General features: G+C 41.0%; 1 pseudogene; it reads left to right on the top strand.

Moving 5' to 3' along the window:
• The first annotated feature begins 9,442 nt into the window (after positions 1-9,442).
• LOC123465072 lies at positions 9,443-12,384 on the top strand (annotated as a pseudogene).
• The last annotated feature ends 10,747 nt before the right edge of the window (positions 12,385-23,131 follow it).

Genomic DNA, 23,131 nt, shown 5'->3' on the forward strand with positions numbered 1-23,131 from the left:
AAGGAACTTCGATGTATTGGTTCGATTGCCTCATGTTACCCTGATCTTAGTGTCTGAGATGACTGTGTTTTCTGTTTGGCCTCTTCTAGATCTTTTCAGTGCTAGGATGGTGGTAGTATCTATATTCTCTACTGAGTAAGATAAATTATTTAACACTGTTAAATGAATTGTTTTGGTAATTAAAATTTCATATAGAGCTTAAAATTGTGTGCAAGGTATTATTCATTCAATCTGTAGACTGCATTTCATGAATAGAAATTCACATACTATGTATAATGTCTAGATAGCTGTCTCCATGAGCTTGTGGTCTAAATGATAGAAATCACTGTTCCCTCTATGACAAAGTTAAATATAGCCTTCCACTGGTAAATTCTGAAGTGTAAATAAATCTTCCTTCCACAGTGCCCTAGTAAATTGCATTCAATTTACTAGGTAAATTGAATCCCATCCATATGAGTTAATTATTTAATTGGTCTAAAGCTTTCTTTCTAGCATATTCTTCCGATCAATATTCTAAATTTTAGGGACTCCCCTGGCAGTCCAATGGTTAAGAATGCACCTTCCAAAACAGGTGATGCAAATTTAAGATCCCTGGGCGGGAAACTAAGATCCCACGTGCTGCGAGGCAACTACGACCCAAAGCAGGCACATAAATATTAAAAAATACTGTAAGTTCTCATCCTACTGCACACTCTCACTTTAGGATGTGTGTGTCTCCCCTGACAAGGTGCTTTTGCTGGTGCTGTTTCTGCTGCTAGTCAGGTATTCTTTCTTTCACATTTTTGTCTATTGAAATTGTACCCACCTTTCAGTTCAACTTCATCCATAAAATTCTCCTAAGATCTTTTTGAAGAGGCATTTAGTATTAACTTCCCTGTTAGACCATAGCAATTTTGAGATCATAAATCATATTTTAATTACCTTTGTGTCCTTTTTCAGTTCTTAACACATCAATTAGCTTAAAGTAGGTGCTTAGAATATTTGATCAATGGATGAAAATAGTGGCTAACACTTACAGTTGACTTACAAAGTGAAGGTTACTAGGGAGGTATGGAGTTGGAGTGGCCCAAGATGAGTGAGATGTGGTCTCTAGTGTTATGTACGCCTCTGTTTGTGATGTTGGCATATTCCTGCAAATCAAGCAAAAATAGTTTTTGTTTTGAAATACATTAAAAATAATATGTCAACTCTGTATCGTTCCCTGAATGCATGAGTGGGGTGAAGGAGGGAGAGAGGCAGATTGCAAAATTTTGCAAGGTGACTAAGATGAACAGTGCTTATTTATTTATTTAATTTAATATTGGCTTTTATTTTTTCGATGAAAACTTTTTTGATTGTGGTACAAGTCACTTAATAGAAAACATACTCTTCTGGCTATATTGAACTGTACAATTGATCGGCACTAAGTACCTTCACAATATTGTTTGACTCGTACCGTTATCCATCTCCTGAGTTTTTTACCTTCCTAAACTGAAATTCTGTCCTCATTAAACACTAAGTCCCCACCCCCCTACTGATTCTATAAATTAGATAGACTATTCTAGGTACCTTGTATAAGTGGAATCAATAACAGTGCTCATTTAGATGGAAGTTCTGGTCTGTTGCTTGCGTTTCCAGGGTGACCTGGCAAGACTTTAAGTATTTGCATGGTGTATTATGTGGTTGTGGGCAGTATTTGCATATACAGTGAATTTCTGGGACTTCAGATAAGAATGCTTGAATGTGGTCTCAGGACAAAGCAGAGTTTAGGTGAGTACTGTGTCTGAAGCACAGTTAAGGTTCAATAAATATTTATTAGGGAGGAAGAAGGAAGAACGAAAACAAGCCAAGCTAGCTACTATGTAAGAACAAGACCAAAATGGAGCCAACAGGTGTGAAACCATGAGGCAAATGAGATAGTACTCTTATAATTATTATTTTATTAACAATACTGTAGCAACTTAATTTCTTTTTCTCCTTGCACCAGACACCTCTCATATGTTAACACATTTGTTATTTAGAAGAGCCCTTAATTATAGTTACTGTTAATAATTACTTTGTGGATGAAGAAGTTAAGGTTCAGAGAGAGCAGTTTGCCGAATCACACACAGCTAGCAGCTGGCAAGCGTGGTACCCTGTGCCGTACAGAACATTCAGGGTGTTCCCTAAACCATTCAGGGTGAGACCTCGATGCCTGGCATCCCCAGGCCACACCCCCTCCACTCATCTTTTTCAGCTCTGCTGAGGTGGGAAGTTCCTTTTCCCATCCCCATCCTTCCTCAGGCATGTATGCCCTCATCTCTTTCTGGTTTTCTGTCCCAGGACGTTTTCTAAAACCATGGAAGGACAGTCAGGTTCTTATCTGCACAGCTCCGAGATGCAAGGGAGCAGTCCTTCGCCAGTGGAAAATGAGAATTGGTTGACAAATGCACCTTATTCCTGTCCTTCTTAAGGACAACCCTGAAGTGACTTCCATGTGGGTTTTTGGAGTTGTGGTATCACTGAACTCTATTTGACCCACAAGCAAATAGCTTAGTCACCCATTCCTCCTCCTCTGTTTTATTTCCACTCTTCCACATTCCTGCTTCTGCCATCATCTGCACTCAACTTGTTTCAGGCAAATCCAGTGTAGATATGAATTAATCAGGCCTGTATGTTACATCAAGGTCATACTCCTTAGCGTACTCTAAAGGACTAACGGGTATCTGAATCAGTAAAGCCACCAGTATCTTTGCTTGAGAATCATACCTTGTATGACAGACAGATAAAGATGTGTTTTTATTAAATTTTTTTTTTTTTTTTTTGGCCATGTAGGATCTTAGTTCCCTGACCAGGAATGAAACCCAGGCCCCCTACAGTGGAAGCTCAGAATCTTAACCAGGGAAGATTTTGCCAAAACACCAGGGAAGTCCCAGAAAGATGTGTTTTTAAAAAGCCCACCTTTCGATATTTGGGTAGTTAATGTCACATGGCTTTCTCATTTCCTACCTATGTCCCTGTGACGGGGATGCATGATATTGATCTCAAGGAAGTGGTGCTTATTTCTAGGAAGTGGAGCTTACATTCTCAAGGGGAGACAGACAATGTGCAGCAGTTATAAGAAGGCATGGCAAAGACAGTGATGAGAGAAATATGTCAGGGGAGTGCCCACCCTCGAGGCCCAGAGCAGGTTTCCCAGAGTGAGCTTGGATGTTTCCAGGCAGAGTCTGAAAGCCGGGAAGGGTTTGAGGAGGATTTGGGGAGGCTGGGCCAGCTCATGGAGCTCCAGGGCAGGAGGGTATGCTGAGATGTGAGCAGGGGTGTGCGCCGTGTGGAGCTAATGATAAGCTGGTGTCCTGGCCGTAGGGACCTTGACTTACTATAGGGCTTCATTCCGAGGGTAGTGGAGCATTCGTATTGGGTTTGTTTCCTTTATAATGACCACTGCAGTGTGTGATATCACTTATATGTGGAATCTAAAAAGTACAGCGGACTAGTGAATGTAACGTAAAGGAAGCAGAGTCACAGATATGGAGAACAAACTAGTAGTTACCAGTGGGGAGAGGGAAGAGGGGGTGATAAAGGGGCAGGGGATGAAGAGGTGCAAACTATTAGGTATAAAATAAGTTGCAAGGGTATATTGTACAACATGGGAAATATAGCCAATAACTATAAATGGGGTGTATTGGAGTATATAAATGGAGTATATTTAAAAATTGTGAATTATTATATTGTGCACCTGTGACATATAGTATTGTATAGCAACTATAGTTCAACTAACTAACTGAATAAAAGCTTAAAAAAAGAAAACAAAAAATTTAAGAGGAAATAAAGGCGGCTTCGTGTGAGGCAGCCTGATTTTAAGCGGATTTTGGATCGCTTCGCGGGTCATATCCACTAGTGAACACAAGGGGGCAGCCTCACACCGAGTTCTCAGGGAAGGCTGCCTGTGATCGCGGCGGCTGTTAACTTCGCCCCCCTTTATGTGCACAGTAAGTGAAACTCCCTAGTTTGGTGTGGAAGCGGATTGATTTTTTTTTTTTTCTTTTTCTTTACGAAAGACTTGAGTTAGGGACCAGGGTTCGCTCGGCGGCACATCACAGGACGTGCACCGTCTTCGCATCTCACTTCCGAGGGTCTTTTGATTGCCGGGAAGAGGCACCCACTCCAAACACAATGCGTCCAAGGACGCTGAGAGTCGCTGCCTTCCCTCTGTTGTTTTCAAGTGTCGTCACAGAACTGCTGTGCGCGAGAAAAAAGCCCAGAGCTCTCCTGGAAAGTAGTGGAGTGGATTGCTCCTTTGGGAAAATTCTCCCTTTGCTTGGGTGACCTCATCCAGGCCCAAGACTGTAAGTGATATCTCTTCCCTAGTGGCTCAGTTGATAAAGAATCCGCCTGCAATGCAGGAGACCCAGGTTTGATCCCCGAGGTGAGGAAGATCCCCTGGAGAAGGAAATGGCAATCCGCTCCAGTATTCTTGCTTGCAAAATCCCAATGGACAGAGGAGCCTGGTAGTCATGGGGTCTCAAAGAGTCCGACTCGAGTTGGCCACGAAGCCACCACCAAGGAAGATAACTCTGTTGGATGCCTCAATTCTCAACATCCTCCCAGAATCCCAGATTTGTATATTTCTATTTGGAATTATCTAGCTGGTATCACATAGTGGTGTGATAGGCATCTCAACTTTGACCAAAAACAGCTATTGCTAACCTTCACGCTTGGTTTTTCCCCATGGCCTTTTTTCCTCTTCTCAGTATCAGCCACCACCACTTATCTGATTGCTCAAACCTCAAACCCAGCAATGATGCTTCCCTTCTCTCTTTTCTCACCTCCTCCCACATCTAATCAGTTGATATATGAGTTCTGTTGACTCCCCATCTCCACCTTCACTCTCCTCTCTCACCTGGTTGCCTGTTACAACTTTCTTACTAGGCTTTCTTGCTGGACTCTGGACTCTCTACATATATGCCAGGATGATCTTTTAAGGAGAATTCAGATCATTCTTCTGCTTGTATTTCCCAGGACTCCTAGGTGGCTCAGCGGCAAAGAATCCGCCTGCCAATGCAGGAGATGCAGGAGGTGCAGGTTCGATCCCTGGGTCAGGAAGATCCTTTGGAGAAGGAAAAGGCAAACCACTCCAGTATTCATGCCTGGAGAATCCTATGGACAGAGGAACCTGGTGGGCTACACTCCAGGGGGTCTCAAGGAGTCAGACACTACTGAGCACATGCACAGAGTCTCTGCTTAAAACCCTCCAGTGGATTCTATTGCACTTGTAATAAAATCTGTATACCCTGTCATGGATGTGCAGAGTCCTGTGTTATCTGCTCATGGTATGCCACCCCTGCCTCCCTGTATACTCCTCTCCTTCCTCTCTTGGTTCTGGATGCCTTGGTCTTCTTGGTGTTGTTAAGCAGCCTTGGGCCTTGGCATGAGCTTTTCTCTCCTGCTTGTATGCGTTCCTCTCTGGTCTCTACATAGGTGGCTGTTTGTGTCCTTCAAGTCTCAGCTGAAATGTGACTTCTCAGGGAGAGCTTCTCTGGTCCTTCCAAATATAGTGGTCACCCAGTCATTCTCATGTCCCTCTGTTTTCATTCTCTATAAGCACTGATACTGGGTGCATTTCTTTCTTTCCTTCCTTCCTTCCTTTCCGCGCAGCTTATGGGATCTTAGTTTCCCGACTAGGGATTGAAGCCAGGCCTTGGCAGTGGGTTGAACCCAGCTGAATCCTAACAACTGGACTTCCAGGGAATTCCCTAGATGCATTTTATTGCTTATTTATTTGTCACTTTATTGTCTATCTTCCTTCACTAGAATGCTAGCCCCACGAGGGGTCGGACATATCTGCTTTGGACATTCAGCCTCATCCCGGTGACTAAACAGGGCCTGACACGTGAAAGATGCTCAACAGATGTTTGTTGAATAAAGAAATGATTCAGTGGGTAAAACTTCCACACCTGACCCTGCTGAGGGTGGATTGCAGGGTTCTTTACTATTTATTCCCGTGTGTTTGGTCTGAGGTGAGACATTTCTTCTCTTTGAGCATCAGTTCCCTCTTCCAGATAAATACTGTTTTGAAAGTGAAAGTGTTAGTCACTCAGTTGTATCTGGCTCTTTGTGACCACATGGACTGTAGCCCTCCAGACTCCTTTGTCCATGGGATTCTCCAGGCAAGAATACTGGAGTGGATAGCCATTCCATTTTCCAGGGGATCTTCCCGACCCAGGATCGAACCCAGGTCTCCTGCATTGCAGGCAGATTCTTTACCAGCTGAGCCACCAGATCCTGTGATATGTTTATTCTAATCCACAAGGGTGCTTCTCACCTAGGAACTCCTGGATGGAAAACCCACTTGCTGTCTAAAAGTTTTGAACACCTTGAAACTTGTGAGAAGCACCGAGACTTCATGATTCCTATCTGTTCATTTTCATGTAAAGAATCAACACTTGCCAGGGTTTTTGAAGTCTCCTATGATGCTGGTTCTGTGTCGTAAGACAGACCAAGCTCACCTTCTCAAGACAGTGATTCTCTGAGTAGATGAGCTGGAGGTCAGACTGCCTTTTCTCAAAGGCTTTTGGTTAGTGATACTTGGTTTGAAATTCCGGACCTGCTATTTTAGAAACAATTTAGGTGCAGCATATCCGTTCTGTCTTAGTGTATCTTAGAGTTTATCTAAGTGAGGCAACAATTACAGACCCAGACTTTTTAGGAGCCTAAAGTGCTATTCATAACTAGTCAGGAAAGGTCACCAGATAAATACTTTGACATCTGCTAAGAAGGGAGATTAGTGAAAGCCTTGACTCTATGTTCACCCAGATCGTGGGATGTGGGAGCATCTTTATTCCTTTTCAATTCCTTTGTTGCTCTGGGATTCTGATATGCTACTAAGCTTTAATTTCTTGAAAAGGCATTTCATCAACCCTGTTGACTGTGTGCTGAGATTCCCTTCTCCCTCCCGTTCCTACATTTGGGTCAGCCGGTACCAAAGGAGAAGGTTATCTGGGCTGTTAAACCTTTGACTTGGTGTCTTTTGAAGAGCGCATTTTGCATTTTGTTATGTCAGGATTGTAATTAGATCCGTTAATTAAGGAAAGAATGAACTTTTCCCAAACTCTGCACCTCTTTGAATTTTTGATAAGTTTGCTTAGGTTGCCGCTGACCTTTGCTAAGGGATATGCTACTGCTCATTAATTGGCAAATTTTAATGAGGAGAGTTGATGAATGTGCTGGCCTTGACAATAAATAAAGCTGGCTTCCATTCCAGGCCTTACCACCTCTGGCTGCTTCAAAGTGTGTGGTGTTTCTTGACTAGTGACCATTAAACTTGGGGCACTTGGCCTGGATTCTGTCTTATGAGTAAGCAAGGGAGGGCCTCCTTACCCAGGCACTGATGTGAACGGCTCCTCATCCATCGTCTTATTTCATTTTGGTTGCATTGTGGGCAGTGTGGTCAGTCTTGTTTGACTCTTTTGGACGCCATAGACTGTAGCCCACCAGGCTTCTCTGAACATGGGATTTCCCAGGCAAGAATACTGGAGTGGGTTGCCATTTCCTACTCCAGGGGATCTTCCCAACCCAGAGATTGAACCAGGGTCTCCTGCATTGCAGGCAGATTCACTGCACCCCCTGGAATTCCCTTTATTCTGATAATAATCTTATTATACCTGTTTTAGACAAGGGGAAACTGAGGCATAGGGAAAGTAGTACATCACATAGGGATGGGTAACCAGTTAATGATAATAACTAATATTTGAGTTCTAATTGTGTGCTAAGCACACTCCCAACCTCTTAATGTGCATTGTGTCACTTTATACTCATTACAGCCGTGTGAAATAGGTAGTATTTTTGCCCCTACTGTAAAATGGGACTTGATTTTCAAAAGGGTTGATCTCCTGTAGGATTGACTGGTTTGATCTCCTTGTCATCCAAAGGACTCTCAGGAGTCTACTCCAACACCATAGTCCAAAAGCATCAGTTCTTTGGTGCTCAGCCTTCCTTATGGTCCAACTCTCACATCTGTACGTGACTGCTGGAAAAACTGTAGCTTTGACTATACAGACCTTTGTTGGCAAAATGATGTCTCTGCTTTTTAATATGTTGTCTAGGTTTGTCATAGCTTTCCTTCCCAAGGAGAAGCATCTTTTAATTTCATGGCTACGGTCATCGTTTAGAGTACAAGGAAGAGTAAAATTCAGATTTACACACACACATATGAAGATTTCTCTCCTTTTCAAATGTGTTTCTGCTGCTTCTCAAAAAACCTAGTGAGGTGTGACACTTCAGAACATAATGAGGGCTACAATATTTAACATATAGAATTGATTGATGACGGGACTTCCCTGGTGGTCCAGTGGTTAAGACTCCACACTTCCACTGCAGGGGGCCCGGGTTTGAACCTTGGTTGGGGAACTAAGATCACATGTGCCATAAGGCATAGCCAAAAAAGAAAAAAGACCTGAGTGATGAGAAATTTACTTAGTAATCCAAGTCCGAGACGTGAATTTTGGCTTTATAGCTGTACTCACTATGACTGCTTGGATTACAGTGAGCAAGAGTATATCTTCTGTTTGGAAGTATTGGTAGGAAAAAAAAACAAGCCTAGCAGAAGTTATAAGTAAATCTTCAGAGCCTCTTTTAAAGATTCTGCAAAATATTAGTACTTCTAGTGATTAACGAAGTGTGGCGCTGACATCTCTGTGCCCCTTACTGAAACACTTAGAATCCTTCTACTAATCCACAACCATAATAACCCTAAAAAACGATTACTAAATACTCAACAGTTTAAAATACTCACCAGCACTCACAGTTGCCACAAACATTCCCCATTTTTTAATTTTTTTTTTTGCTGAAAACATCCTCTCTAGCAAAATGTCACTACATTTAGAATTTCTGTTTCTGAACATTGCCCTAAGTGACTTCTGAGAAATTTTTTTCGGACCGTTGATGATGATAGTTTGACGTCACTGAGTAGCTGGTTCATTTGGGGAAATGCTATTCACATTTCATCCTCATCATGTTCTTATTATTCCTGTTTTCTAGAGGAGAAAACACCGAGGCAGAGAGAATGTTGGTGTCTTGCGCTGGGTGTTACTTAGCGAACACTTTGTTAAGGATGTTTAATGATGAATCTCACAGTACACTTGTGTATGTGAATATATGCCCTGTAATCTGCCAATGTGGTGAAAGCCTGTTTAACCCCTTGAACCTTGGACATGGACTAGAATATCTACACAGGGGTTTTCATGTCTCTGGATAGAGGAGGAAAAATCATACCTTAAGTCAATATTGGAGGCTGATCTGGAACTCAGGGGTCTGAGGTTTTCCTTAAAAATATCTCCTGAACTCAAGGCAACAGGTATTATAAATTGGGATTGTAGGACCCAGTGAAATCAAAACCTTCTTCTACCAGGCATGGCCTTGCTCTTTTTTTTGGTGGGTTAAGAGCAAATGAGTTGGTTATGAAAGTGAGAAAAAGAGTGCTGAGATGGCCGAGGGGAGATCTAAGAAGGTTTTACAGTGAGGGCAGTAGCTGCGGGAAGCCTTGGAAAATGTACCAGATTTCTGTTCCTAGATCCGTGTTTCCTACTCACATCAAAGCCCTTTACCCCCTCTTGTTAGAATGTGAATGAAAAGAGGGTAACACATCCTCAGGAATCCAGGGTGTTAAGGCTTCCATGGTGTTCTGTTTTCTTCTGAGCTCCTGCTGAAGAGTGAGGAAAGAAGGGCATTGCATTTTCGATGAATCCTGAAAGGAGCAAAGCCATACACGTGTTAGAAATGAAATAAAATACAAAGAGAATCCAGAAAATCCACGAGTATCTCATCCTCATTCTGGATACTGAATAAATAAGCAGAATGGTGGTATGAAGCTCCACAGTGTTTGCAAGGAGGTGGATTGTTTTCCCAGGGCGTTTTCAGGTTTAAATGCAGGAGGGTTATAAAGCCACACCCTTATTACAACTGGAGCATGGGAGCCCTGTCTTCCAAGACAGGAACCAAAACTTTTTATGAGTGCTCAATCAAGGGCCAACTTTTCAAGTAATGATGCCTATTAAAGTTTATTAAAAACAGAATAGAAAGGGCAGACCTCCCTGTTCATGCTTTCTCTTTCAAATTCCTCTCCAGAAACACCATGTAGACCTATGAACCCTATTTTTTTGTGTCCCAGTTGGCATTTTGACTGAACTGATACAGGTGACACATACAGCATTGTCTCTTTGAAATACAGGTTGTTTCTTGGAACTGAGCCTGGCACTTGCAGGGGCCATGTCTTAGTTAAAATTCTCCCAACAGAGGTTCAGATATGAACTTGGTGTGCAGTTTATTTGGGAAGTGACATCAGGAAGCAGGAACAAGGTGGTGGGAGGAAAGAGATAGGGAACAAGGAAAATCCAGTGCCAGTGTTTATCAAGATTACTGTTCTGGAAGATGGAGATTTGATTCTTCCAGGAACCCCTGAAAAAAACTACAAAATGCCTCTCAGAATTTTTCATCTGAAAGGATAGTCATCCACAGGTTGCAACCCACTGGTTGAAGGTTGCTCCCATGATCTACCATGAGTCCTGCAGGAAGTAGTAACTCAATATTAAAAATTAATTAGTTGATGGATGTGTGTGCCCGCGTGTGCCCGGGCATGCGTGCATGCGTGTTTGGTCATGTCTGACTCTTTGCCACCCCATGGACTGTAGCCTCCCAGTCTCTTCTGTCCACAGGATTTTACAGGTAAGAATACTGGAGTGGGTTGCCATTTCCTACTCCACCAGAGGATCTTCTCAACCCAGGGATTGAACTTGTGTCTTCTGCATTGGCAGGTGGATGCTTTACCACTAGCGCCACCTGGGAAGCCCATAATTGATGGGTATTAGATTGTTTCTAAATTTGTAGCTATTAAACAGAGAGCTGCTATAAACATTCATGTGCAAATCTTTATGTGGTTATATGTTTTCATTTCTCTAGGGTAATTGCTTTAGGAGTGGAATGGTTGGGTCATGTGATCAGTGAATGTTTAACATTTAGAAATACCGTGGAAGTGTTTTCCAAAGCAGTTGTGCCATTTACATGCCCGCCAGCAGCGTATGAGAGTTCCAGTTGTTCCATATTTCACTGGCACTTGACTTGGTCCGTTGGTGCGTAGTATGTCTCCCTATGGTTTTATTGGTAGTTCCCTAAGAAACTAATAATGCTGAACGTCTTTTCATGTGTGTATTTGTCACCTGTTTATTTTCTTTGGTGAAGCCTTTGATAAAATATCTTGACCATTGTTTTTTCTTTTTACCCTGGTGTGTTTGTTTTCTTCTTACGGAGTTCTTTGTATATCCTGGTTCAAAATTCTTTGCCTAATATATGTCTTGTGAATATTTTATCACAGTCTGTGTGGCTTGCCTTTTCATTTTCTTAACAATGTGTTTGGAAGAGTGAAAGTTTTAATTTTGATGAAATTCAATTTACTCATTTTTTAATAGTTCATGCTTTTGTTGTCTTATATTAGATATTTTATCCCAACTCAAGACCATTATGATTTTTTATTGTTTTCTTTTAGAATATTTGGAGGTTGACATTTTCATCTATGGCCCATTTCACCTTAGGTTTTTCTACATTATTACCATAAACTCAATAAAAGGGACAGAGTATTGATGTATGAAACAACATGGATGGGTCTCAAAAGCATTTATGTTGAATTACATAAATCAGATCAAAAAAGAGGACATACTATATGACCTCATTCTATAACATTCTAAAAAATGCAAACAAATATAAAATAACAGACAGCAGCTTTCCTTGTTTATCTCAGAGGAGGCCAGGCTACAACTTGCTTCAGTCTTGCATCCAAGTTTGTTCAATACCAGCTGCCTCTGACATATTGCTTATTCCACCCAGCAATAGTAAAGTTGTGTTTATCTGAGGTGTCTTAGTGGGGAAATTGATGCCACGTCTGCCCTGGTCACGAAGATCTGTCCCCTGAGTCTGTCTCTGAAAAAGCTTGGTGGTGCCATCACCAAGGCAACCAGTGACATGAAGGGCCTGGTATAGTGGACCTGCACATTTAGTACAGCCTGATTAAGGTGGTACCTTCTACCTCTGCCTTGGCCATCAAAGCCTCAAAGAACCACCTCGAGACAGAAAAAAGCAGAACAACATGAAGCATATAGGAAATACTACTGCTGAAGAGGTTGTCAACTTTGCATGACAAGCGTGGCACAGATTTTTAACCAGTGAGCTCTCTGGAACCATTCAAGACATCCCGAGGACTGCCCCCTGTATGGCTGCAGTGTTGATGGTCACCATCGTCGTGACACGACAGAGATGACATCAACCGGTGCAACTGAAAGCCCAGCTAGTTAGGAACTATTAATACTAAGGAAGCTGTGTCAATAAAGGATCACTTGGAAACCAGTAAAAAATACTCCCCAAACCACAAAAAAACACCACCCTCCCCGCAAAAAAGGACAAACAAACAAGAAACAGATTAGTGGTTGGCGAGTAGGTTGCAGACAGGTCTAGGAAACTATTGGGCGTCATGGAATTGTGTAATGTTGACTGTGATGCTGGTTACATGAGTGTGTGTAAATTTCAACACTGGTCAAGTTGTCCTCTTTGAACATGTGCATTTTATTGTATCATTCATACCTTAGTAGTACCATAAAAATAAAAAGTTTCTTCCTGTGAGGAACCTTGTAATTTAGCTGCCACAAAAAACTTCTAAATCAGAACCAGATATTAATTTTTTCTTAAGTCACATTTAAATTAGAAGTAACATTAAATTTTATCAGTCTGCTTTTTCTAGTCTGGTCAGTTGTCCTTAGGTAGGGAAGGAGCCCAGGGAGCATATTTTATGGTCTCATTGCAGTGAGCTGTTCTTTTTGAAACTGGTGTCTTATCTTTACATTTGCAATTAGCCGAAGCTGGCACCTTCAAGAATAAATCCTGTACTCAAACATGGTGGCACTTAACCCTGCACCATCCTAGGGCAGCAGCTAAAATCTAGATCTTTCCCTTAGAGCAGGCACTTCATTTGGAATTGTCAGAAACACGGACACTCTGAGGTCAGATGCAGACCTACACCTGTTCAAAAAGAGGGCCAGTCTCCGAAAACTAGGATTTGCCTGTTTTCTGCTTCTCAGAATGAGCCTAATATCCAGATAAAAGGAATGCCAGATTAAAATTTAGCTGGATGACTTCAACCATTCTATCTGCTCTCTTGGGCCTCTGTTATTTCTAATCTAAAATATTGGTTTATTGGGTTGGTTTTTAATAGTGTTTCCTATAATGCACTTCTTCTAGAATTGGTTATTAGAAGCCATTTTATGGCTCACCCTTAACCTACTGAATGCAGCTGTATTTTTGCTCCAAATGTTAAATATTTAATCAACTCTAGGTGAAACCCAAATGTAATTCATTAAGCAACTTGGTGTTGAGTCAAATGCAGCGGACATGAAAAATGCCTTTTCATTAGTGTCCATTGGCTTCTTTGGTTCAAGAATTCCGGCTGATGGAATGAATAGCAAAACTGTCCTCTGTTTGAACAAACTGAATGTATGTGAGTAAAAATAAAATAAAAGCCAGGAGGCTTTCCAGTTGCCTTCTACTAATTGTGATGTATTGATTTTCTATACTGCATTAATGTCTACAGGGCTCTCCTTTGGCTAATCCAAAAGATGAATGAAGTTAATGAAAATTTTTATTTCGAAATGTGCATAAATGTAAAGACTAGAGAAAAGCATGTGTATTTGTGTGTGTGCATGTGTGTGTGTAGAACATGGAGAAAAAGACACACACGATGCAACTTTTATATAGGGGAAGTAGTGGAGACCATCACCAAAGTATCTTTTGTATATGATCTATATTGTCCTTTGTCTACAGGTCTTGAACAATTTAACCTCTCAAAAAATAACAATATTGAATTTAGTAGTAAGGGCTTCCCTGGTGGCTCAGCAGTAAAGAATCCGCCTGCAATGCAGGAAGCACAGGTTCAATTCCTGGGTTGGGAAGATCCCTTGGAGAAGGAAATGGCAACCCACTCCAGTATTCTTGTCTGGGAAATTCCACGGACAGAGGAGCCTGGTGGGCTAAAGTCCATGGGGTCACAAAAGAGTCAGACACGACTTCGCGATAAAATAGCAGCAACAAACTTAATGATAGCTGTTTGTTTTAAGTAATAAAGATTTGGCTTTCCTATATTTTTATGAGTCAGAATTAGAAAAACAAACAACAATTTAAATATGAAGTAAACATATATTCACACCAAGTTTATGAAGCTGAAATCAGCAAAAGGAAGGAAGGAGGGAGGGAGTCAAGTATTGTTAAAGCATGTTTTGGGTACCAGGCACATCTCTGGTGATTTGTATCTATAATCAGTGTCTAGTCATTTAGAGGACAGTGTTGCCCTTATACAGACATCCTAAAATTAGTGGCCATGGGCTTAGTAAAGTGGGTGGGAGTTCAACATAGAATGTGACTGTCTTAGACGGTCACTGTGGCATTAGTTTCCGCCTCAAGTTCTCAGACAAGGGCACATTTCTTTCTCTTTTCCTTCTGGGAGGACAGCTCCTCCTCTTTAATTTCCTAGATCGGGGGGTAAATTCCAACCCTTGGTTCAAATCTGGTGTGCTGCCTGTTTTTGTATGGATTGTGAGCTAAGAATGACTTTTACATTTTTATTTATTAAAAAAAATTTTTTTTTGGTGTGGACTGTTTTTAAAGTCTTAATTTAATTTGTTACAATATTGCTTCTGTTGTATGTTTTGGTCTTTTGACCCAAGGCATGTGGAATTTTAGCTCCCCCACCAGGGACTGAACCTGTACCCTTTGCATTGGAAGGTGGGAATCTTAACCCCTGGACCACCAGGGAGTCTCTACATTTTAATTTTTAAAAAAAATTTATTTATTTAATTTATTTGGCTGTGCTGAGTCTTAATTGTGGCACATGGCACCTTCAGTCTTTGTTGCAGCATGCAAACTCTTAGCTGTGGCATGTAGGATCCTAGGATCCAGTTCCCTGACCAGGGATCGAACCTGGGCCCCTGCGCTGGAAGCCCAGAGTCTTAGCCATTGGACCTCCAGAGAAGTCCCCAGGACCTTCTTGATAAGTACATATTTGATTCCTACTGGACTTTTGGAAAATTTGCTGAGTTCATAGATTTCCATATCATGGCAGAGTAATTGGGGACCTAGGAGGGTGCTTACAAGCTCACTCTCTGGAATCATCGAGAACTGTGTTTGAATTGCCATTTTGCTGCTGCTGGTAAGTCGCTTCAGTTGTGTCCGACTCTGTGCGACCCCACAGACAGCAGCCTACCAGGCCCCCCCGTCCCTGGGATTCTCCAGGCAAGAACACTGGAGTGGGTTGCCATTTCCTTCTCCAGTGCATGAAAGTGAAAAGGGAAAGTGAAGTCGCTCAGTCGTGTCTGACTCTTAGCGACCCCATGGACTGCAGCCTACCAGGCTCCTCCGTCCATGGGATTTTCCAGGCAAGAGTACTGGAGTGGGGTGCCATCGCCTTCTCTGGAATTGCCATTTTACCACTTACCAAATAAGGAATGTTTCTTAAGCATGCTTCTTGAATCTCTGAAGGCCTCATCTATAAAATGAGAATAATAATGGTGCTTAAAGGAACTTTGTATTAGTAAATGAGATAATAAATGTAAAACAGATAACTTAACTTTTCTTAACGCTGTTAACTTTTCTCTTAATTGGATAAAAGTGGAATTCCCACATAGCAATAGCTCACTTTTTCCACTGAAACACCCATGTCTCAAATATTTCAGATTTAATTTTTTAAAAGCTCAGGTATGCACTCTTGAACTCCCCTTGCATTTTTCTGCCTGTTTCCCAAAGCCTTCAAATGCATTCGATGGTTGTGCTGAAGAAGGGACAGTCAGGGGATGTCATCATGATAGCCATTGGTGCTTTTTGACAAGGTGTTGAGAGTTGATGATCAGGGAAAAGGTGACTTCAAAACGCTCTTCCTAAGTCATTAGGCACAGACCATTAGCATGGCTCAGAAGTACAATGAAACATTTGTAGGAGTCTGTACTATCAGCAGTCCACAATAAGCCCATTCTTGACACCAAAGACCTATAACATCTCAGATTTAAGAAGCTGCAGAGATGGTTGACACTTTTCATTTCAAAGAAAACACTCTGAACATACTTCTTTCCATTAAGACATTAACAAATATACGTTCAGAGTCTTAAAATGTTTCCATGTGGGACAGTTATGTTAAAAAAGCAGTGTGGGACTTCCCTCGTGGTCCAGTGGTTAAGATTCTCCACTCCCGGTACAGCAGGCATGGGTTCAATCCCTGGTTGGGGAACTAAGATCCCACATGATGCACAGAATGGCCTAAAAAAAAAAAAAAAAAAGGCAATTAAAAAAGAGAAAAAGAAAAAGCACCATGTGCATTTACTGTGTGAGATTACTAAGAAGTGAGATGTGTTTTGTTCGTTTCATAATTGGTGTATTTTTGCAAAGCTCTGCCCTAATTCCTACATGTATTGATATATCCACATATATAAGTATCTAATTTATCAATAAGGTGTATTCATACCACACTATACTGGACCAAGAACACATGCAGAAGTCATGTAAATGTATCCTTGTATTATTTTCAACTGTTTCTCTCTAATGCTCATTTTCATATAATTCTGTCCCTGTTGAAATTTTTCCATGATAAACTCTAGGTGGGATTATCATCCCATCCCAGGAAGGGAAAACTATAAGGGAATTTAACTCACTTTCTTTCTCAAACTTTTCTTTGTAGAATAAAATGATGTCACAAGTATTGAACAATACATATATAAGTTCATACAGTTAACTTGATGAGAAGTACTGAGGATGAGATGGAAAATTCATTTATTTTCTGTACCTAATGGTTTTGGTCACTCAGCCAGATTGTTGGTTGAGGTTTTTAAAACAGAGTCAGCTCCAAAAGCAAATTATTTGTATCTTGTCTGTCAAACTGTCAAGAAGAAAGTCAATGAATAGTATATGAAGACTTCCTTTATCTGAATCTTTTTCTCTATTTAGTGGAGACAGATCTCCTCCATGATAGAGTCTGTTTGCATTTTATGAGCAATACTACTATACCTTCTTTCAAATCTTAGTGTTTAATTAGTTCCAGTCCTACAAGTTATCCCTTGACCCAAACACTTTAGGTTCTGTCCTGGATAAGCAACATGTCCTTTTCATTTGTATTTGGACCATGAAGTAAGACATTTCTGAACATAGAACATTTTAGTCCCACAAGCCATGCTAATAACACCAGTCTTTTTATTTCCAGATTCAGATTATTGTGATGCAAAGGCTGAGGCCAGGTGTGAGGGTAAATGTGCATTTCAGATTTAACAGGGCCAACTTTACACTGCCCCTTTTCTCCCTGACCTCATCTGATCTGACTTGCTCCCCCCAAATTGTTGTTTTTGGGAAATAGCACATCCATCCTTCTTTCCCATCCCAATTTCATGCAGTAAACAAGTCATCTGACATCTCATATTTGTTCACTCCTTACTTACACCCAATGACAAATCCTGTCATTTCTTGTTCCAAAGTATTCCTCTGTCTTCATGATCAACACACCAGTCAAAGACGCCCTTATGCCTCCTCTCCTTTGGTGGCCTGTGGTACCAGTTCTCCCTTTTGTATCAAATTCCCACCTCACAGCTGGATAGAGTGTTGCTGTTGTTTTTGTATATTTATATTAATATTTGGCTGCACCGGATCTTAGTTATGGTGTGCGGGATCTTCGATGTTCCTTGTGACATGTGAACTCTTCCTTACTGGATGTGGGATCTAGTTTCCTGATCAGGCATCGAATCCGGGCCCCTGCATTGGGAGTGCAGAGTCTTAGCCACTGGAACACCAAGGAAGTCCCTAGAGAGCGTGTTTTAATAGGCAGTTTCAATCATGTCACCATACTGCTGAAAAGCCTCTGAAGGCTTCTTCATGTCATGAAAAAAAGATCCCATATCCTTAACATGACTCAGAGGATCCCACATGATGATCCCCATCTATTTCTAGAGGCTCATTTTCTGCCCTTGTGGGTGGATTCATTTTCTGTTGCTTGCTCGCCGCATTCCGTCCATGCTGGCCTTCTCCAGGCCGTTTAGCTTGGCAAATTCACCTACTCGTCCCTCAACGCTGTTCCTTGCCCACTCCGGCTCTAGGTCTCAGTACTGGAGAGGCCTTCTCCACGCCTGACTACACTCCTAGGTGAAGTAGGTTCCCCTTGTTTGCTCTCATGACGCCTGTTAGTTTTCTTTATTGCACCTCTCCCCTGTGGCTGTCCATTCGTGCAACTATCACCGAACGTCTTTTTCTTGCTAGTTCAGGCTCCCGGAGGAAGACACCACTCTGCTTTGTTCACTGCCGTATATCCAGTTCCTGATAAGAGACTGGAAAAATGTAAGACCTCAGTTAGTCATGAATGCATGAATTTTCAGACTGTTAGGCACAAAATACATTAATGTTTCATTATGACTAATTCAAGCAAATCATATCCATTTATACAATCAGAAAAGCTCTCTATTTTTGGCCTTAATTAACCCTTTATAAAAATCAGATGCTATTTCCATCATCATCGTCACCATGTGCTCAGTGTACTTCCTGGATCCTATTGGATAGTCCAGTCAGCAAAGAGGTAGGGTGGTCAGCTAAAAGACAGGATGCTCAGTAAAATTTGAATTTTGGATAAACCACAAATAATTATTTTAGTGCAATATTTAGGACATACTTGTACTAAAAAATTATTTGTTACTTATCTGAAATTAAATTTTAAGCCAGTATCTTGCACTTTTATTTGCTAAATCTGACAGCCCTACCACAAGGAAAAGGTCATTTGAATTTTTTAGAAAGTTAGTTTCATTGAAGTTTATAGACATATCACAAGGAGAGACACAGAAAATAAACCTTGGAAGTCTTTGTGATGAAAGTGTTTTTTCTTCCAGTTTTAGATATACAATTGACAGACAGCACTGTATAAGTTTAAAGTGTACAGCATAATGATTTGACTTACATATATCAGGAAATGATTACATTAATAATCTCCTACAGATACAAAATAAAAAGAATTTTTTTCCCTGTGATGAGAACTCTTAGGATTTACTCTCTTCAGTTCAGTTCAGTTCAGTTCAGTCACTCAGTTGTGTCTGACTCTTTGCGATCCCACGGACTGCAGCACACCAGGCTTCCCTGTCCATCACCAACTCCTGAAGCTTGCTTAAACTCATGTCTGAGTCGGTGATGCCATCCAACCATCTCATCCTCTGTCGTCCCCTTCTCCTCCTGCCTTCAGTCCTTCCCAGCATCAGGGTCTTTTCCAGTGAGTCAGTTCTTTACATAAGGTGGCCAAAGTATTAGAGTTTCAGCATCAGTCCTTCCAATGAATATTCAGGACTGATTTTCTTTAGGATTGACTGGTTTTATCTTGCAGTCCAAGGAACTCTCAAAAGTCTTCTCCAGCACCACAGTTCAAAAGCATCAATTCTTCGGTACTCAGCTTTCTTTACAGTCCAACTCTCACATCCATACATGACTACTGGAAAAACCATAGCTCTGATTAGATGGACCTTTGTTGGTAAAGTAATGTCTCTGCTTTTGAATATGCTATCTAGGTTGGTCATAACTTTCCTTCCAAGGAGTAAGTGTCTTTTAATTTCATGGCTGCAGTCACCATCTGCAGTGATTTTTGGAGTCCCCCAAAATAATTATTCATGTTATACATTATATCCCTAGTACTTATTTATCTTATAACTAGAAGTTGTACCTCTTGACCACCTTCACCCATTCCTCTGCCCTTAATCCCTTCCCCTGTGCCTCTGGTTACCACAAATCTGATCTCTCTATGAATTTGTTTGTTTTTTGAAGTATTATTGGCCTACAACACTATGATAGTTACTGCTGCTCAGCATAGTGATTTGATATTTCTGTGTGTTACAGAATGATCACCACCATGATGGGAATATTGAGCAAGTTTTAAATTCATTGCTACTGTATGAGATGTTAGGACAATTGCTTAGATAAAATGTCAGTGCTTTGTTGATTGTTACAGGGGCAGATGAAAGGACTTGGAAATTTGGTTAGTCAAGAGATGTTGATCATCATCTTCATTATTATACAGTTCTTATAATTGAAGTCCAGTCTAAGTGACAGAGTCAGCCATGGTAATGCTTATCTTATCATTGGGCTTACTGGAACCAAGATTCATTTCAAATAACTAAAAATACATGACTCTACATATGATTGGGCTTTCCTGGTGGCTCAGATGGTAAAGAATCTGCCTGCAGTGCAGGAGACCTAGGTTCAATTCCTGGGTCAGGAAGATCCCTTGGAGAAGGGAATGGCTACTCACTCCAGTATTCCTGTCTGGAGAATTCCATGGACAGAGGATCCTGGTGGCTACAGTCCATGTAGCTGCAAAGAATCAGACATGATTGAACAACTAATACTTTTATATATGATTGTGCCATTTAAAAAACCTAAATATTCATGTTCTTTTTTTTTTTTAAACCTGTGAACTTGTCATTGAAGGATAAATTAATACTTTTCCATAAAAACTAATTAAATGATAAAAATAACATTTAGCACTGATTTTTAAAGATTATAGTTTAAGAGTTTTGCCAAAAAATATATTTGTGTATCTTCTAAGACTCTAGAGTGTTTATTTAGAGTCTTGGTTTAGTGTTTAGTTAGTGTCATGGGAGTGGAGTTGGGGAGGGATGGACTGGGAGTTTGGGGTTAGTAGATGCAAACTATTACATACAGAACAGATGGACAACAAGGTCCTACTGTATAGCACAGGGGACTATATTCAATGTCCTGGGATAAACCATAGTGGAGAAGAATATAAAAAAATGTGCTCATGTACATATGAGTACGTGACTCATACATATATGAGTCAGTACATATATAACTGAGTCACTTTGCTATACAGCAGAAATTAGCACATTATAAATCAACTATACTTCAATAAAAATATAATGTCTTGATATAATTCTCTACTTATGGCAGTACACAAGATACAATCACTCAAAAGTTAATTAGAATATTTAACATTTATTTTAAAGATTAAGTATTAAGTATAGTCAGGAAGATACTATAATGTCACCTTTTAAAAATTAATTGATTAATTGATTTTTGGTTGTGCTAGGACTTTGTTGTGGTGCGTGGGCTTCTCCTTGTGGTGCTTGATTGCAGAGCAATGGCTCTAGGTCCTTGGGCTTCAGTAATTGGCACTCAGGCTTAGTTGCTCTGAGGCATCTGGAATCTTCCCAGACCAGCAGTCAAACCCGTGCCCCCTGCATTGGCAGACCAGCGATTCTTTTTTCTTTTTTTTTTCATTTTCATTTATTGGAGGATAATTGCTTTACAATATTGTGTTGGCGTCTACATTACATCAACATGAATCAACCACAGGTATACGTGTATCCTCTCCCTCCTGAACCCTCCTCTCGTTTCCTCATCCCATCCTAGGCGGTCACACAGCAGGGGGTGGTCTGGCTATAAATATAAACACTTCCAAGCCTTGCTTAGGGTAGGCGAGGGGCAGTTACGTCTAAAGGGAGTGATTCATATGTTCCCAGAATTTTAGAGCTGAAAAGAATTAGATTGGCAAGCTCAAGGGCTTCATTTTACAGATTGGGAATATCTGCACAGAAAAGTTAGGTGATATCTGTGTCATGCAGCAAGTGAGTGTTTCACTCAGGAGCAGATGCAGCTTCTTTGCCCTACGTCTTTTCCTACCACAATTTACTTGTTGCATTTCTGGTTGTGGAATATTTTGAGTCAATCCAAATCTAAGACCAGTTGTTGTAGGTGTGCCCTGGAGCCCTTTTCATGCCATCTATTCAGTGCGTGTGTGTGTTCGTATTAAATATAAACTCATGCGATAATTGGTTTCAGAATATCATTTTGGAAGATCTGTGATGATTACTTTTGTAAGGAAGAAACAGCCAAATGACACTTCCTCTGAAATGCTGGATTAACCCCATGATGAAACTGTCATCCTTGTCTTAGAGATGAAGAAGCTAGGGATCAGAAAGGTTAATTTAATTATTTAAGGCACATAGCCTGGAGTGGCAGGTTTTGGATGGAAAACCAGGTTATCCAAATGATTACATCTATACCTTTTTCTCCTCAATTTTTCAACACCTGTCCTTTCTCCTTTCTTAGCTTGTGACCTCTTTTTTTTTTTTTTTTTAATTTCACTGAAGCAAATGGAAGCAATCAGAAGAAAATTGTTACAGCCTCCCCATGACAAATCTGCCTAATGCCAGCACCTTCTGCTCATCTCCCTTTCACAGAGGAGGAAGTTTCGAGCTGTTATCTAATTTCCCCTCCCTACACACCTTGTAAATGAGATCCTGTACCTGTAAACTGCATTCAGTCCTTTCTCTTCCAAATCATCAGTTACCCTCTTTTTGTTAGATTTTCTCATCAGCGTAAACATGTGGCTTAATCTGTCTCATCTTCAAAGAGTCCTGGTCCAGATACTATAAACTTTGAGCACTTTTCTTTATAGCAAACTCCTTGAAAGCGGTCTCTGTGTTCTGTTTATCCTCTCCTCATTCCATTTTTGCCCTCCCTAGTCACTGAAACCGTGCTTGTTATGGTTACCTGTGACTTTAGCTTGCTGATTTCCGTCAGTCACTTGTCAAACTCATCTCATTTGGTCTTTGGGAATCTTTGGAACAGTTGATTATTCCTACCTTGTTGACCCCCACACCCCATCCAACATACACTTAATTTGAAGACATTCCACACTCCTTTTTTCCCTCCTACATCATAGATTGCTTCTTCTAAGGTTCCCTTCAGCCTCCTCTTTCTCACCTCTATATTGGATCAGACATCATAACATCTTCTCTTCTTTAGTCTGTGTGTGTGCTAAGTCGCTTCAGTGGTGTCTCTTTGTGACCCTGTGGACGGTAGCCCACAAGGCTCCTCTGTCCATGGAATTCTCCAGCCAAGAATACTGGAGTAGGTTGCCATTCCCTTCTCCAGGGGATCTTCCCAGCCCAGGGATTGAACCTGTGTCTCCTGCATTACAGGCAGATTCTTTACTGCTGAGCCACCGGGGAAGCCCCTTCTTTAGCCTAGATGATATTAATTCAGTTCCAAGGCTTTTTAATCCCCGTCTGTATTCGGAGGCCTCCTAGTTGTACATAACCTTGGATTTTTTGAG

This window comes from Bubalus bubalis, chromosome 18 (assembly GCF_019923935.1).
Source record: "Bubalus bubalis isolate 160015118507 breed Murrah chromosome 18, NDDB_SH_1, whole genome shotgun sequence".
In the NCBI taxonomy this organism is placed as follows: domain Eukaryota; kingdom Metazoa; phylum Chordata; class Mammalia; order Artiodactyla; family Bovidae; genus Bubalus; species Bubalus bubalis.